Source organism: Hemicordylus capensis, chromosome 2, assembly GCF_027244095.1.
Source record: "Hemicordylus capensis ecotype Gifberg chromosome 2, rHemCap1.1.pri, whole genome shotgun sequence".
Lineage (NCBI taxonomy): Eukaryota > Metazoa > Chordata > Lepidosauria > Squamata > Cordylidae > Hemicordylus > Hemicordylus capensis.
This window is the reverse complement of record NC_069658.1, coordinates 167,124,888-167,143,256: the sequence shown is the minus strand read 5'-3', so window position 1 is coordinate 167,143,256 and position 18,369 is coordinate 167,124,888. Positions and strand designations below refer to the sequence as shown.

At 44.2% G+C, this 18,369-nt stretch overlaps 1 protein-coding gene across 5 annotated transcripts in view; it reads right to left on the bottom strand.

Moving 5' to 3' along the window:
• Nucleotides 1-18,369, bottom strand: part of TRPC4 (transient receptor potential cation channel subfamily C member 4) — a 280,034-nt gene that overhangs the window by 145,627 nt on the left and 116,038 nt on the right. The window lies entirely within an intron of this gene.

Below are 18,369 nucleotides of genomic sequence, written 5' to 3'. Positions count from 1 at the left end.
GAGACCAGCCAAGAACAGTAATAAATGTTATGCAAGTAGCAAAATCACAGGGGAGCTATTCACATGACCTGGTGGGCAGGGGAAAGGCTGCACAAACCCAACCTTTCTCCTAGACAATCAGTAAAAGTGTGCTGGAAGCTGTTCACATAACTTACCGAACGGGCAGGCAGGGGAAGGCTCTGCAAACCTGACCTTCCCCCAAAACGATCAGTGAAAGTGCTTTGGAAGCACAGACCATGTCCCAGACGATTGAGCTCTAGAGGGCTGGGATGATGTGTCCTGGCCTCCGGGAATTCCTCAGTGTACCACATGCCAAGCACGGTGCATTGGAGGATTGGAGAAGGGTGCTCTAGACACCCATCTATGTGTCTCCTGGGCTGCGTGCAGCCCAAGGAGACACAGGATCCTGGAGCTTGGGTTAAGGGCACTCTTGCTCTCTTAACCCCAGCTAAAAGTCAGGTTAAAAAGTTGGGTATGACTGAGCCCCCCCCCCGCCCCGGATCAGGCCCAATCCCGGCAGGATCTCATGCAGAGGCTGGGCCTAACCCAGGCTGGGCTTCCCTAGCCTGGGTTAGGCTGTGCGTGAGAACAGCCTCATGATCTTCCTTTGAATCACAAAATTATTTTTGCAAAGCAAAAATCAGCCATCAAACACTAGGCATCATCTCTGGACCATGGTAGAAAATCTGTAGGATAGGCAGTGAAAATTTGTAGCTCTCTGGGACTGGACAATAAAGGCGCCCAAGCCTAAAGATGGCATAGAAGCAGGTCTAAATTCTTATTTGTCTTTCCAGCATTGCACTGTTGTCTGATCCTTGACTTGGTGGAACAGAGACAAAACCATACCAAGACCAGTATGCACAGCAATGCACACTAGAATTGCACTCTCTCAGACTTAGGACTTACTGTAGCACACTTGCTAAAAGGATCAGCCTTGATTCAAGTTGAATGAAGCAGAATACCTGTGGAGTGATATTTTATCTGGCCTACTGTCTTCCCTTACCCCCATTCTTAACAAAAATTAGAAAACGCTTCCTGAGACTTTAATTTCAACTATTGGCCCATTTCTCGCCATTCCTTCCAGACCATGGAAACTAGAGGGATCCAGTTGCTAACAAAAAGGGTTTTATGCACAAACAGAAGGGATGGCTGTTTGAAACCTTTTCACACAATCAAATAGGAGTGTGCTGGAAGTAGGAGGTAGGAACCTACCTGCTTCCCCCCACATGATCAGAGCCTCCGGTGGGCTCTGCCACTCATGTACCCACAGGAACTCTGCAGCAGTGTTCTTCAGAGCTGCAATCGGGAACTGGGAGCAGGGGCAGAGCCACCATTGTGCAAACTGGTTCAAAGAACTCGGACCGCCAATGGAAAGGGCTGCCAAAGCCCACAGGGGGGCATAGCTCAGGCTCCGGAAGAGCCCCGAGTGAACTCCCCCTGCCCATGCCTGGGCTCCGAAGAGCCCTGAGCATGCTCTCCAGAGCCCGGGCATGGGTGGGTGGGTTCTCTTGGGGCTCTTCCAGAGCCTTAATCACACCCTGTGAGTGTAACGTTGCTAGAGGGGCTGCTGGGCAGGGCCGGACCCAGACCACAGTTTGGCTGGCTCAGTGCCTGGCTAGGAGTCCTCCAGTATCCCACAATGCACCGCATGAGCAGTACGGTGCATTCGGGGAGCCCCACACTGCCTGGCCGCTCCATTCCCCCAGCTATAACATGAAGATGGCTGTCAGCAGCCTGGGAGCAGCTGTTGGCAGCGCAGAGTCCCACATGACCAGTGACTGAGGTAGAAGGCATGTACTTGTAGCTGATCAGAGCTACCCAATGGAAGGGTGGTGGGTTCAGGAGTGATCCTGGAATTAGCTCTGTCCTACCCAGGTAGGGCTGGTCATGAGAATGGGCTCATTCTCTTGTTTATGGCATACTATGTTTTCGATGCCATTGTGTCATAAGTTTCATATATTTGGAAGCGCCTCTAGCTCTATGAGACCTCCCCGCTTTTTATCTTAAAAGTCAAGAGATAAGAATGGCATATGCATGTTTGCAAGGGTCTGCTTGGTTGAAATTTCTTATACAAAACCCCAAACTGCAGTCCTAGTTAAAGCAATGCAAGGCCCTTCTTTGTCTTATCTATGCATTTGTACATAGACGCATCACAAGGGTTTATGGTACTTTACAGCAGGTGTCAGAGTTTGTCTTACAAAAGGGATTTCTCCCCTAGTATTTTAAGCAATGTATTCTTAGAAACCGCAAAATCGTCTACAGAAGAAGTGGCTACCCTTCACAGAACATTTTTTAGCATCTTTAAATAGTATTACATTAATTGTCTTAAAGAAGAGGGACACGGCGATTTTTGAAGATTAAAATCCAAAAGCTAGTAATTCGTCACTGCTAAAGCATAGCTTGCATTTAATGGCTCAATAGTAAAGCCAAATCCATATATCAGAGGCATAGGCAGATTGGCAGTAGCTCTGGGCAAGATTTAAGGGTGGTCCCTGTTGGGAGTGAAGGACTATACACTGTCTCTTGTCTCAATGACAGTGGAGGACAGACTAGTGAGTCAGAGGGCTAGAGGGTCAAGACATTGGTCATCCCTTCTCTACTGCTCTGACACTATCCCTTTGGAATTTAGATTGCTACTCTTAGGGACACTTCCTTCCAGCCACTTCCTTTCTCTCCCTTCTCCCTTGCAACATGGCAAGCTCCTCTCCCTGTACCATGTGTGCAGAGATGCAGAATCCATCTGCAGCCAGCTAGATAGATAGATTAGAGATCCTAACTCCTCACTTTCCTATCTAGAATGGAGTTCTTTAATAAATGCCATATATATTGATTTGAAACTATGAACTGACTCCAAGTTACTTTATTCTCAGCATACATGCATGCCTAACTAAATCCACTGTGGTGTGCCTCTGTGCACTCTGCTATAATGAAAAATGGATTCTCTTACCAGAGAGAATTCCCAACAGTCCTCATCCTCCACCACTCACAGCCACTGCCACTGGCCTGCTTTCAGCAGGCAGTGGTGCCTACCTGATTGGGACTGAGTGCCATGCTCAGCCCCAACTCTGCACCAGCCATGCCCCTTGTCCAGGTATCAGAAATATGCGGACGCAGGGTGTATGGATGACATGGGGCATGGACACTCATCACCCTCTCCCAGCCAATGAGCACTTTGTTCACTGACTGCATGCCAAGGAGGGTGAGGGGATGCCTGGAGAGGTGAGGAGCCCCAAGTTAGCCCCCAGACACTAGTGGCCGGAGGAGGACATTTGTCCTCCCCAGTTGAATGGTGGCTACATGCCTGCCATCTTTGAAATGTCATGGCAAATTAAAGTTCTTCAGCCTAGCAAGCCACATTTACCCAAGTGTCAAATAGCAAGCAAGGCAAACTCATTCAGCCTGTAGGACTATTGTGCTGGGCAGGGGAAGTCAGTCTTGCATTAAGTAAATAAAGAAAAATTATGTGTTTGAAATTTTTCAGAAATGCTTACTTTAAGTAAGTGTGAGCACTGTAAGATATTCCCCTCGGCATGGAGCCGTTCTGGGAAGAGCATCTAGGTTCCAAGTTCCCTCCCTGGCACCTCCAAGATAGGGCTGAGAGAGACTCCTACCTGCAACCTTGGAGAAGCCACTGCCAGTCTGTGAAGACAATACTGAGCTAGATAGACCAGTGGTCTGACTCAGTATAAGGCAGCTTCCTATGTTCCTAAGTCTACGCAAAGCCCACACAGCTTGGAAAGAAATCTCACTCTTGCCTATAAGTAGAAGATGATTGGCAAAGGGAGTTTGGCTGGTTATACTAACAAAAAACGATCCTTTTCGGCAGCTGGTCAAACTTTTCTTTGCCAACATTTTAATGACAATTTTTGACATTTTCCTTTAAAGATTATGTGGAACTTCCAGCTTTACAGATGGTTAAATAACTTTGCAAACTACAAAAATTGTTAAATAAATTATTCCAGACAACACTTGAAAGCTGTTAAAATATGTGGAAAGGGCCAATTTTCAAAAGATGTCCATCTTGAATCCAACAGAGGAACTTTCCAGTCCAAATCAATAGGATTGTCAGTGTTGTTGTAAGGGCAGTTTCACAGGGCTCTCCACCCAAAGTTCCACCCAACTTCAAATCTTAGTTATGCAAGTGAGGCAGAGGTTGGGAGAATGTCAGGTGGAGAATCTCGGGAACTGGACTCGGGTGGGTTTGGACATCATGCCTGCCAGGGGCATGCATGATCGTTTCTCAACATACCCCCAGCATTTTCCCAACTTATAGACTTGCCACTGGTCATGTGAAGCAGCCTGAAACCTCTCCCCCACCTAGTAAGGGATATGGAACTATTTGGCTTTGCTTCCTGCATGTCCAACCTTCCACACACAGAGCAGCATTTTTAATTCCTTTCAGTCCAGTCTACAATATACTATCCAAGCGAAAGAATAGGTGTACATGCATAGATCAGCTCCTACAGCAAAATTCAGCAACCTGGTTATGACGTGCGAAACTCTGTATGCATCTTCTGGCTCAAGAGGAGCTCCCTACCCCCACCCCCATGGCTAATAAAACTACTTGTATCCATAGAAGCCTATCCAGGCATTGAGATTTGCATCTCAGACCCTGTTCTCTGGCTCACTTTTTCATGAGATTTGTTTGGCAGGTACCAGAGACATGGCTTTTTCTGTGGAATTCCCTCTTGGGAGACACAGCAGGCCCCCACAATATCTATTTTTAAACAAGCTGAACATTTTTAATCTTGCCTCATTTTTAACTGGTTGTTTTTTAGGGATGTGCACAAAGATCTTCAGTGCCGACGGGGGCGGGGAGCACTTTAAAGGTGGGGGAGGGTGTACTCACCCCTCCCGCCGCATTTCGCCTGCCGGCGCGCTGTCGTTTTGAAGCCCCTTGGGGTGGCAGCGTTCCTCCCTGCCGCCCCGTTTCCCCCGTCGGCCGGAAGTGGCCGGAAGTTGCGAGAGTGCGCGCGCCTGCCGTGCGTGTGCGTGTGCCCTTCTGCCATGTGCGCATGCACGCACGACGGGCGCACGCGCGCTTGCGACTTCCGGCCACTTCCGGCAGAGAGGGGAAACGGGGTGGCAGGAAGGAACACTGCCGCCCCGAGGGGCTTCAAAACGACAGTGTGCCGGCAAGGGAAATGCGGAGGGAGGGGTGAGTACACCTTCCCCCGCCCTTAAAGTGCTACCCGCGTCGGCGTTTTGGCGCCGAAACTGCCCCCAGCGCCGAAACATTTCGGAGGCCTTCATAATGGCCTCCGAAACGTTTCGGGCACAAGCCTATTGTTTTTATGTTGTTACATTGATGGATTTGGACTGTGGCTGGGACAGAAGGTTAAACTCTCCCCAGAGGTGCACCTAGGTAATTTTGGAGCCTGGACCTAAAGATTTTGGATCCCACCCACCCCCTGCAAGTTAAGCATCATCCCCCTACACACTAGGGGTGTGCAATTCGGGTTTTCGGGTGATTCAGCTCGGACCCGAACCGAATCACCCCTGTTCTGTTTTGTGCCCGAATCTGGGTCACCCGAATCACCCTTGATTCGGTTCGGATTCAGATTTAATCTGAATCCGAATCTGAATCGATTCGGGTGGGTAAAAAGGGACCCAGGGGCAAAATTTTGGGGTGGGGTGGTAGTGCCCAATGGGTGGAGTCTACCACCCCAATTTCAGGGGGATTGGACAAAGGGCTGATTTTTGGTGAATTTTTTAAGTTTTAGTGACTTTGGGGCAGTTCGGGGGCATAGCATGGGATCTAGGCAAAAGGAGTGGGGTGGGGTGGTAGTGCCTAATGGGTGCAGGCTAACACCCCAATTTCAGGGGGATTGGGCAAAGGGCTGATTTTTGGTAAATTTCTGAGATTTTCATGTCTTTGGGGCAGATTGGGGCAGAAAGTGGGGCCTGGGGCAGAATAGTGGGGTGGGGTGGGGTGGTAGTGCCTAATGGGTGGAGGCTACCACCCCAATTTCAAGGGGATTGGACAAAGGGCTGATCTTTTGTCTTCATAAGGTGAAGTGTGCTAAATTGATTACTTCCTCATATTATTCATAGTAATTGAGGTGTGAAAAAGTGAAAGAGGGGTAATGAGAGTTGTTTAATTGAAAAAAACTTCTGAGGTGTGAATTCTCATTCTATCATAGCAAATGAGATTTTTTTCAATTAAACAACTCTCATGACCCCACTTTCACTTTTTCACACTTACTATGAATATGAGAAAGTAATCAATTTAGCACACTTCACCTTATGAAGACAAACCTCATAAATTAACCAAAATTCACCCCTCTGCCCAATCACTCTGAAATTGGGGACGGGTGGTAGCCTCCACCCATTAGGCACTATCTACCAGCCCACCCCACTCCTTTGGGGCAGATCCACTTACTGCCCCCAATCTGCCCCAAAGACACCCAAACTTCAAATATTCCCAAAAAATCAGCCCTCTGCCCAATCCCCCTGAAATTGGGGTGGTAGCCTCCACCTATTAGGCACTACCACCCCACCCCACTATTCTGCCCCAGGCCCCACTTTCTGCCCCAATCTGCCCCAAAGACATGAAAATTTCAGAAATTTCCCAAAAATCAGCCCTTTGTCCAATCCCCCTGAAATTGGGGTGGTAGCCTGCACCCATTAGGCACTACCACCCCACCCCACTCCTTTTGCCCAGATCCCATGCTATGCCCCCGAACTGCCCCAAAGTCACTAAAACTTTAAAAAATCACCAAAAATCAACCATGAACCGAATCACCCGAATTTTTCGGGTCCGAAATTCAGGTGATTCGGCTTGTGCCCGAAAAATATCAGGGGGCATCGGGGGTGATTCGGTTCAGCCCCGAATCACCCGAAATTGTTCGTTTCGGGCACAGATCATTCTGTGCCCGAAATTTTTTGCACATCCCTACTACACACACAATATTTTAACACAGTGATTTTAACACATTTTTAACAAGACACACCACCTGGGACAGATTAAAGAGGATTTGGGGGGCCCCAGGAGGTGTAGAGGCCCTGGACTTTGGCCTGGAAATCCAGAACACCTCTGATTCCCCCTCTTGCCACACTACAATCCTGATGTCCAATCCAGCTGCTATTGATAGGATTTTTGAAAAGGGCATAATGGCCCCAATCACATGATTAAAGTAGTATCTGGTTTGTCTCTTTGGATAGTCTAGTCTTCTTTGTATGCTAGGAGAAAAAGGGAATAAGCCATTGGGTTATGAGTTCAGATATCTAGTACCTACTTAGTAGGATATGGAAAGACATTTGATTGGTATTTCTGATCTTCCCATCACTCTCTGAAGTAGAGGGAAAGTCCCAAGAGGAAAGCACACAGAAAGCATGCAAAATAATTGGGGAGTCAGCCTTTGATGTTTTCAGGACTTCCCTTAACAATAATAAAGGCTCAAAGGATTTAGCTATTTGCAGCAAAATTCAAAGAATATTACAACCAGCCTAGGAATTAAAATGGAGAATTTATAGTCTTGCAATTCTGTACAAGCACAAGGAAACATCACAGACATATTACTTGCTGAAAGAAAAGGTGATTTTTAAAGTGAGAGGATTCTCGCTCAACATGGCCTTAAGTGTGAAAGATTAAAAAACAAAGGGTGAAAAAAGGTTCCTCAGAAATCCTTACCACCTTAACTCCTAGATCTAGAACTGTTTCTTTTTAGAATGTGGGTTACCCTTTTTAAATTGTATTGGTGCAACCCTGAATATACAAGACCTGAAAGGTTGAAAATGATTTCTGTTTTATAATGTTATTTACAAACATTCTAAATGTGTTAAGTGAAGTAATTATCCTGAGGTGTTATCTTTATTTGTTCCTGAGCTGAGTTTTACTTGTGTTTTGTAATTTGTTTTCTCTTTTACATTTCTGTAAAAAAATTTTTTTAAGGGTTTTGGGTTTTTTTAAAAGAACCCTCACCCAAATGCAGGGCCAGCACTTGCCTGAGGTGAGGTGAAACAGTCACCTCAGGTGGTAATGTGGATGCTAGGCACCCCCACCCCTACAGATGCCACCCCCTTCCCTGCCACTTCTCCTTTCCCATTGCTGCTGCTCTTCCTCCCAAATAAGAGACAAATGGTGTATGCTATTCCTTGGATCTATCCTAGGCCCACTTTGGGCCCCACCCCAATAAGCCCTGCACAGGCATGAGAATTTCAAAAGTTTCTAATTCTAAAAGGCCACCATAAATACCACAGATGGACCTTCCCTAGCATGTTGTTATATCGTCTCAGGCACAATTGCTTTTCAATTGGGTCAGTTCACTTAATTCAGGAGACAGTAATCAAGTGTACAGAAATAATGAAGTGTAAAATAGTTTTTTACCCCCACTTATAATAATCATTTTTAATTTTTCCTTAATGCTCAATTATATAAATATGCAAATACTAATCATAAAAGATATAATTACATATACATAATTAAATATCTGTAAGTCAGAACTGCTTCAAGTATCATAATCCAATCTAAAAGTGCTAGCTATATTACTTAATGCCATACAGCATTCATTCAATGCTCGAAATATCTTATACAAATCATACTTAGAGAAAACATTTATTAAAATAATGAAAAGCTTGTGTTTGCATCAATATCCAATTTAAGCCTGTTCTTTGGAAAATTTGCCAGAAAACACTATTTCCCAGCAAATGACTGTGTTCAGGTCCTACTGTCAATTTGGATATTTCAGCTAGATTCCATGCACAGGATCCAGACTCAATTAGTCATGATGACCAAGTCCCATTGAAGTTAATGGAATTTAAATGTCTCGTTGATTTTAATGTGCTTAATCATGACCAACTAATCTGTGTGCTTCCCAAATTTGCTATGTTTTGTGACTGTTAACACATTTTCTGGTGTTCTTTTAGACATCTCTTTCTAAATAACTAAATAGTTTTATAGCTGGACACCCTGGAATAGTGACATCTCTCTCTCTCTCTCTCTCTCTCTCTCATTAAAGTTTTATATTGCCTTTCATTAAAACATTCTCAAGGCAGTATAAATCAAATGGCTTATAAAGTTTTCTTTCAAAAGTTCTAAAACTCTGGGCACCACCACCATGTGTACAAACTCTGCTCTAGCTTATAAGCTCTCTACCACTGACAATTATTGTTTCCATATATTTTTCTCAGACTATGAGATGTGAGGTGCCAGTGGACAGAATCTTGGACTGATTCTCTCTGTCTTGATACACAAGGATCCAGCAGGACTTTTGTACATATAGATTGCCAAACCATGCTCTCAATAAGCAAACCTAACAGTTTCTATTATCTTGTTCTGAAGCAGTTGCCCTTACTATTATCCAAATTAACCAGAATTTAATAAATTTCAGATAGCATTACTTTCTGGTTATTCCTTTCATGTATCTGTGCTTCAAATGAAGACATTCTAAGAGCAAATACTCTCTCGGTGCTTTTCCATGCGAACACAGCTCCTTAATTGAAAGTAGTGAAAACAGTGTGGAGGATTATCATACAGTTTCCTTGATAACTCAGATATACCTTCCTCCTTCCATTACATATTTAAATCTTAATACATCATATGTAATGGGGTTGTGCAACACTTCAGTGGTTGAGATGCATAGAAGATTTACATTAGTCAATTTGATCACCAAAGCTTTGATTCAGATCCAAACAGACAGATTGCCAGATTGGTTCAATTTGGACTGAAACACTTCTGAAATACTTGGGTAGTTTTGACCCCTCCTTCCCACCTTGACACTCCCCAAACACCTGTAATTACTTATTGAGCATGGGCAAGCTGTATTTCATCTTTGTTTCCAGTAACAATGATGCAGCGTCTTCTGCAGCTACAATACCTTCCTGCACTTGTGCAAATTTCTGGCTTCTGCCAGTGTAACATTGCACAACATACCAGCCACTTTTGTATAAATATTTGCATTATTATAAGATTTATATTTTCACCATTTATTACACTTGCTTATATTGTGGCTGAATGGGGGCACCTGTTTAGAAATCTAACTTTCCAGGTATACATTTGTTCATTAGATAGAAATTTTTGGCCAGATAATGATTCCAGACAAAGATAATGTAAACACAGGGGAGCACATAACTATCTGTACAGCAAGGTACACAAAAAACCCTGTCCCCTTCCTCCGTGGAAGGATCAACTTCCAACGCTGCTTTTTAACTGCCTTTTAACTCTAACAGATTATGCAAAGCACAGCAGTAACTTTTCTCACAAAGCAAATAATGCTTTGACTCCACAAACCTTTACAGAAATGAATTATACAGTGCATGTGCTGCCTTCCAAGTGGGCGAGAGCAGACTCCCTTCCTTTTTCTAATAATAGTCAGCATTCCCTGTGTCTGGGTGGACTGGGTGGTTTAAGACAGAAGGAGCCTGAGCTGAAGTTGGGAACATTTGCAGTCACTAAGCTGCTGCACTTCTTTGTCACCTTCTGAATTTCTCTTTCTTGTTCCAGCTTTGTCCATGCTGCTGCAAAGGATCAGATATTCCTGTTGAGTATTTATTTGGTCGTGCCAAATAAAGCAGTTTCTGTGCAGAACTGAAAAGGCAATCAAGTTTCAAGTAAATGCCATCCAAACTTTCAGAACATCCAGGATTTTTTATCCTCCAATTACTTTTCTTGGAGATTATACAGGCAGTGTGTAGGCTGTGATACTGCATAGAAGCACAGACTCTGGTGCTGGGCACAGATTTCAAGTTTCTGAGATTTCCTCCTTTTTAAAAAAAAGCCTTTTGTGAATGCAAAGAAATGCTTGAAAGTATTTGGGTGCAATGACTGTTGGAATCTCAGACAGCGGAGGAGGAGAGGGCAGGGGCTGCATTGGATATTTCAGTAGTCAGAGGCTGTGGGGCTTTAGCACCCTACATAGTTCCTTCCCCCTCCTTATGACTAACAAAACCTGACCCAAAATGAAAGGAGTTACGTATAATTTATACAGCTTGCAGAAACCATCTTATTTAGAATTTTGGATGGCCCAGGTGCGGAATTATTACTCACTTCTCTTCACTGAGTACACACAGTCCTGCTCATAATGCTTTTGGGAACAAATCACAGGGAAATGTAGTGTAGTGGTTAGATTGTCAGACCAGAAGCAAGGAGCAGGTTCAGATCCCAACTCAGCTGTCATGTTCACAAGGTGGCCTTGGGCCAGTAACCCTCTCTCTTACAGGGAGTTTTGAGAGGATAAAATTAGGGAAGAGCAGAATAAAAACAGGGGGGAGGGGAAATAAAACATATTCCTGCACAAGCCCCATTGGGGTGAATGGGAGTTGCAGGAGAATTCCCATTGTTTGTACCCCTCACATTTTCCCCTATACTTCTTTTCAATCCCAAACCTACTGCCAATCAACTTTGTTGACACCTTGAATTAGAATATGAAAGGGGAGGGAGATCTGTCCAGTCTCTTACACCATTCATAATTTTAGAACTCTTTCTTATGTTCCTGCTTAGTTGTATTTTGCCCCTAAAATAAAGCCCCTGGTTCTTCTTCCTTGTTGGACAGGTTCCCTCCTTGATCATTTAAATTGCTCCTTTGTGTACAGTTTCTAGCCCTACAGTATCTTATGAAGATTGGTTGACCAGACTTGTACCTAGAATAAGGAAGAGAGGATTTCCCCCATTCCATTCCTTATCATTCAGTGGGCTTACTCTGCCCTCTGTTCAACTCCCCCTCAATTCCAGTTCTACTAGGACAGGGGTTCCCAACCTTGAACCCCCAGATGTTGCTGGACTACAAGGGTCAAAGGCATTTGTGGAAGGGGATGATGGGAGTTGTAGTCCAACAACATCTGCAGATGCAAGGGTGAGACCCTCTGCACTAGGAGAATGTCTAAAAGACTGGAGTTGGATCATGCACAACTTTTTCTTTCAGTGTATTTGCATGTTTCCCCTCTATATGTTATTGTTGCACATGTTGCACACTGAAAAACATTACAAATTACCAATCCTTGCAGGATCATGGCATTACCTGCAGCGAAGATCTAGCCAAATATTGTAGAAACAGTGGCCCTAGAATGCAAATCTCACATTAGGCCTTATTCAGTTAACAGATTCCTGGGCACTTTACAGATTATACACTGCAACAGTTTCACAATGTGTCCGTTAGCCGCCCAGGGATGTAAGTTTGGGCGGGGTATAAATATAATAAATAAATAAATAGATGTGTTTCCCTGCCTTTGTTTCGACATTGCAGTCCCTGCGCTGTCAGCAAGGTGCCTTTCACATTTCTGATGCCTTATTGTGGGTTTTACTGCTGCATTACAGTCCATGTGCAGCGCAAAAAAATAGCTGTATTTTCCTGTGGTAGGAGGGCTGCCCCATTGTTTATGCGTTGCAAAGTGGTGTGTGGATGGTTCAAATTGCAGTTTGACGATCTGTTGATTTCTGCAGCCCCTTTCTTTTTATGAACTTCTCCCACCTCACTGGGGTTCTTGTGCCAAATTAAAATCCCTTTTAATTTTCTACTTTGGCCAGAGACATTGACTAGTGCAGCTGAGCAGATTTCTGAATCCAGCCTTCACCCTTTCTCTTTTACTGAAGAAGAAGCCCATTGAACTGAATCAGTTACTGTTGTGCAATCCTATTTGTTTACTGAAAGGCAACAGATTCTCCCCTCCCCTTGTTTACTGCAAGGAAGCCCAGTGAACTGAATCGTTTACCAGCAAGCCTGAAGGCTGTTCTCAATGCAATGTGGTGTGGAGGGCTCATTCCGCAGTTTGAGGATTTGTTGATATCTAAAGCCCCAATCCAATGATCTCTTCATTGCTAACACATTCTTCAAACAACCAAAGCAGCACGTATATACAAGGGCATCACCAGATGGAGTACACAGAAATCAAATTGATTATATAGTTGGTGCAAGGAGGTGGAAGAGCTCAGTTATAACAGCAAAGACGTGGCCAGGGGCCGACTGTGGAACAGATCATGAACTGCTCATGTGCAAGTCCCAAGTCAATGTAAGTTTTGATGTAAGTTTTTGGCGGTATAAAAATGTTTTAATAAATAATAAATAAAATAAATAAAGTGGGAAAACAAAGCTAACCAGTTTCCACGATATGATCTTGAGAATCTACCCACCATTTTCAAGGAGAACATCAGGACCACTTTGAAGTTCTGAACCTCACTGATAGGGAACCAGAGGGACTGTGGAATAAAATCAAAGAAGTTGTTAAGGATGAACATGAAAAGAGACTGTCAAAGACCAAGTAACAGAAGAAAGCAAAATGGATGTCAGAATAGACGGTGGGAATTTCCAAGAAGAGGAGGGAAGCCAAAGTCAAGAAGGAAGGAACTTAATAGGGAATTTCAGAAAGCTGTTAGGAGAGACAAGGAGCAGTACTACAATGACATCTGTGAAGACCTTGAGATGGAAATAGACACGGAGAAACAAGGGAAGTTTTCCAAAAGATCTCTGAACTCAGAAGGAGGTTCCAACCTCGAATTGGTATGTTAAGGGATGCCAAAGAACAGATAGTAACTGATTCAGAGCAAACAGAGATGGAAGGAGTATACTGAAAATCTGTACAGCAGGGACATCAGCATCCAAAATACTCTAGAAGATATTCCCTACTTGCAAGAACCTCTAGTAAAGGAAGATGAAGTTAGGTCAGCATTTCAGTCATTACTAAGTCAGAAGGCTACAGGAATTGATGGAATAGCGACAGAAATATGGCAGGCAGCGGAAGAAGAATCAGTCAAGGCTCTAACCAAATTATGCCAGCAAATTTGGAGAATGACACATTGGCCAACAGACTGGAACAGGTCAATCTACATACCCATACCAAAGAAAGGAGACTTAACCGATTGTGGAAACCATTGGACAATCTCTCTATATATAACCCTCCTGGGTGCATCTTTAGAATGTGCGTCCCAGCGCCCAGCTGATTGGTTGGGCGGCAGAGGCGCCTGATAGGCTGAGGCGGCAGAAGCTCATGTGCGGCAGGAGGCCGTTGAGCTGCTGCTGGGGGAAATGGCAGTGGCGGCTGCCTGCACGCCCCCCGAGGTCAGGAGGTGGCGGCGGCAGGAGGCAGGAGAAACCGCAAGCAGAGGGGGAGAGAAGCGGGCAGGGCGGGCGTCAGAGATGCCCGCCAGAAGACAGGGAGAAGGGGCTGAAGGCGGGGGGAGAGTCGAACTAGGGGTGCAGATGCTATGCGCCCGGTCAGCTAGTATCCTTACTTTCACATTCTAGCAAAATAATGCTCAGGATCATCCAACGCAGATTAGAGCCCTATGTGGATAGGGAAATGCCAGATGTTCAAGCTGGTTTCAGAAAAGGCCAAGAGACATTATTCCTGATGCACGCTGGATAATTGAGAATGACAAAGAATACAAAAAATAAGGCTTTATTGGCCACAGAAAAGCCTTTGATTGCGTTGATTATGTCAAGTTGTGGAATATTCTTAGGAAAATGGGTGTCCCAGAACATCTCATTGTTCTCATGAGAAACCTACACACAGGACAGGAAGCCACAGTCCAGACGGAACATGGTGAAACAGACTGGTTCCAGATCGGCAAAGGAGTAAGACAAGGCTGTATACCTTCTCATTATTTATTCAATTTATATGCTGAACATATACTGAGAGAAGCTGGATTGGAAGAAGATGAGCAAAGTTTTAAAGTTGGAGGAAAAAACATCAATGCTATACTGATGACACCACTCTGATAGCTGAGAATGCAGATGATCTGCAAGCTCTAGTAATGAAAGTCAAGGAGCACAGTGAAAAAATGAGACTACGACTAAATGTAAAGAAAACTAAATTAATGACAAAGAGTACAGCAACCAGCTTCAGAATTGATAATGAAGACATTGAAGTGGTGGATAGCTTCTGCCTTTTAGGATCGACCATCAATAGTAAACTACCCAGCAGTCAAGAAATATGCTGCAGTCTAGCACGTGGTAGTGCTAGGGTAGGGTTGCAATGAAGGCCATGGAAAGGATACTTAGATGCCATGACGTGCCTATACCTACAAATATTAGAATCGTTCTGACAATGGTTTTTCCCGTGACACTCTATGAATGCAAAAGTTGGACTTTGAAGAAACAAGATAGAAAAAGTATTGATGCCTTAGAACTTTGGTGCTGGAGAAGACTTTTGAGGATACCATGGACAGCCAGGAAAACAAACAAATGGATCCTAGAACAAATCAATCCAGAATTTTCACTCCAGGCACAAATGACTAGGCTCAAGGTTTGCGCCATGGTGCTCTGCCTGGTGGTGGTTTTGTGCGAAACCACCTAGAGGGGGAAAAAAAATCTTTGTCACGTCATCCCCCATTGGCCAAAACGGGGCAGGAGGAGGGAGCGGATAACACGTTTTAAGCAGAATATATGAACGGTCCCTCCTGAGAAAACAAGTTGCAATGGACGGCAATATATGAACGGCTGCTAGCTTACCACAGACCATTAACATGATTTTGGCTCTGGTTTGAATATGGCACCACAAGTCGTTGCAGCTTATACCACTTTCTGCTGGTGTAAAGCTCACTATTTGGAAAGCACCCTGTTCAGGTTTTTTGTTCTCTCTGCTTCCTGCACTGGTGCCTTTGCTCCCTCTCTCCTTCCCTTGCTTTGGTTTTTATGTTCAGGCCTGTTGGGTCCCACTGTTTCAAAAGTTGAGCTCATATCCTAGCCAGCAAGCACACACCCAGCATTCCTTTGCAGCTGGATTTTAAAGGCACGATAGGTAGTGCTGGACAAGCTTTGCACCCACTCCATGGTTACGTAAAGAAACCAAAGAATGAATTGTATCAGAGGCCAGTTTCCTCAAAATTACTGTTCATATAAGAAGCCTGAAAGAGACGGGACAAGAGGGGGGAAAGCCTGTTTGTATTTACTGCAAAAGTCCAGACATCCTTCGTATCTGTCTTTTTTTTTTTGTCAGGGGAGAAAATGAATTTATTAAAAGAAGGTGCTGAAGGGTCAACCTTAGATATGAAGCAGTTTTCATATTTGTAATACATAACTAACTATGAACCAACCTTTGCTACAGTTCAAATGCCATCTAGTGTTTTAATGAGGCATTTCAGTTTTTAAAAATGTTGTATGGAAGTTTACATTAAGTTCACAGAGATCCAGCTAATCTACCTGTATAGTGGGTTTCTATTATGCAGGCATTTCAGTTACAACTACCAAAACTCAATTTTGCAGCTTATAGATGGCAATATTTCTCCCTTGTATTGGCAATTACCATTTGGGGCCAGACTTCACTTTATACTAGATTTTTTTTTTTTTTAGTGTGACCAGATTTTATTCATTTAAGAAAAAAAAACTGAAGTGCCTCTGAGGAGTTTAGCAGAATGGAGCTCTCCTGTTATCAGCATAAACAATAGATACTCCAGAATGGAATATCAGAATAAAAGCTCTTCTCAGGCTCCCCCACCATTATCTGCCCCATGTTATCAGAATATAGATGATTCCTGCATCCATCCAGCGTGTCAGCCATATTACTTCACTTTCCTTCTCAAAGCTGCCCCATTAATAATGACTCCTCTGAGGATGCAGCAATTTGTACAGTGCTCAAGGGCAGACTGATTTAAAACAAAGCAATTTAAATCAATAATTTAAATCCCCAAGAAAAAAGGCTAGTTTAAACAATTGATTACGGCCCTGCAGCTTGCATCTTTTGGAAATGCTTGTCTTGTGATGGTCAGTTTTATGGCCCTGAATTGCCATCATCTTCTTCCTGTTGTTATGCTGCTTTGGTTACCCTACTTCTCCAAGTGGCAAGAAATTCTAGGAGTTTGCAGTACACCTTAGATTTTGGTTTCCCTTGGAGGAGAGCTTACTTCAGACTTACGGTATCTTTGTAATAGCTGGTTTATTTACACAAATCTACACACTGAGCATTAGGTAGAGTTGAAAACAGTAGAGCATTCCTAAAAGTCAGCAACAGGTTACATCAGAGAACCCAAAGTCTACATCCTAAGAAGCTTCAGCTTTCTGCCAGAAGTCTCCATTCCAGGTCCTAAGATCCTGAATTCCAAGTCATTCCAAATCTCTGCTTTTGTCACTGTCCTAGCTGCCTCCAAACTGCCATTTATTTACATACAAGCACCCCTCAGGCAATGGAAAGTGACATCACCTTCAGCCTATCCTGTGAAATGTGTACTACATGCATCTTACCAGGTCCATCATGCCTTGGTTCTGCCAGGAAGAGAGCCATAGGGTCACCATTTGAGAAACATCAAGCTGTGGAATCTGCCTCACAAAAGAAGGCAGCCAAGTGACAATCATGACTGAAACACCTACCAGTATTCATTACTCTATTTTAGGGCTCTTTCTTGCTGAGCTAGGCAGCAGGTTTTGGTTCAACTGCCAGTGATCTTCATGTTGCAGCTTTGTTCTTCCTTGTACACATTGCTCCTCCCTTGTAAAAAACCTTGCTCCTCTCACACAGTCATAGTTGTGTTGTTGCCCAAGCATGATTTGCACCCTTCCTCTGGCTTCCCAAGGGTTTTCTATACTCGCTTCCTCCCATCTGAATTATGGAGCTGGCTGTCATCATAGGAAGATCAGCCTTTCCTTTCTTCCATGGCTCTGTCTGTGTTCCTGCCAGGAGGTCCATTGTCTGCAGGCTCATTTGCATTCCCAAGCAAACCAAACCATAGCTGCTGAGCTTGGGCTGGCTGCACCATGATAGCCTGTGCTGGCTATAGACTTTGCTGAGGAGGATGCTGTTGTGTTTTTGTGTCTGCTACATTGCATTTCATGTGTGTGCTGTGAAGGGATAATGTTTGTGGGTTTGCCATTGCCATGTGTTGACTGGTTCCTCCATGCATGCATAATGTGGTGGTGGTGGTGGTGAGTAATTGCCATTCTGTGCTCTGATTCATGGGCGACTGTGGTGCTGCCGTGGGGCCATCATCCATGGCTGCACCACAGTCACTCATGAATCACAGTGTTGTATGGCAACATATTTACCACTGCCCACTTCACCTCCCCACATTAGAATGCAAAGAGGAACCAATCAAGATGGCAATGTCAGAACATCCCTACACAGCACACATACAAAATGCAGTCCAGAAGACACAAAAAACACCACAGCATCTGTGGTGTTTTTGGTTAATCCATTCCTTGATCCAGGCCAGCTTTTGATTGAAGCTTTAGTTACTTGTATTCCAGTCTTGGAGCAGAGGTGGGGCTAACAAACAGCCAGCAGCAAGAGCATGGAAAAGCAGTCTGCACTGGCCTCTCTCTTCATAATCTCTATTTCATAAAACTATTAATCTTCCTGATTCAACTCTACTGTCTTGTCCTTGCACACCACAAGTCTTTCCCATGGATCCTGCACATAACAAGTGGAATATCACAAAACATGTCACACCAGCACTGACGCAATAAAATTAGGCCTGGAATGCCCAGTTTGTCATCCCCCACCCAC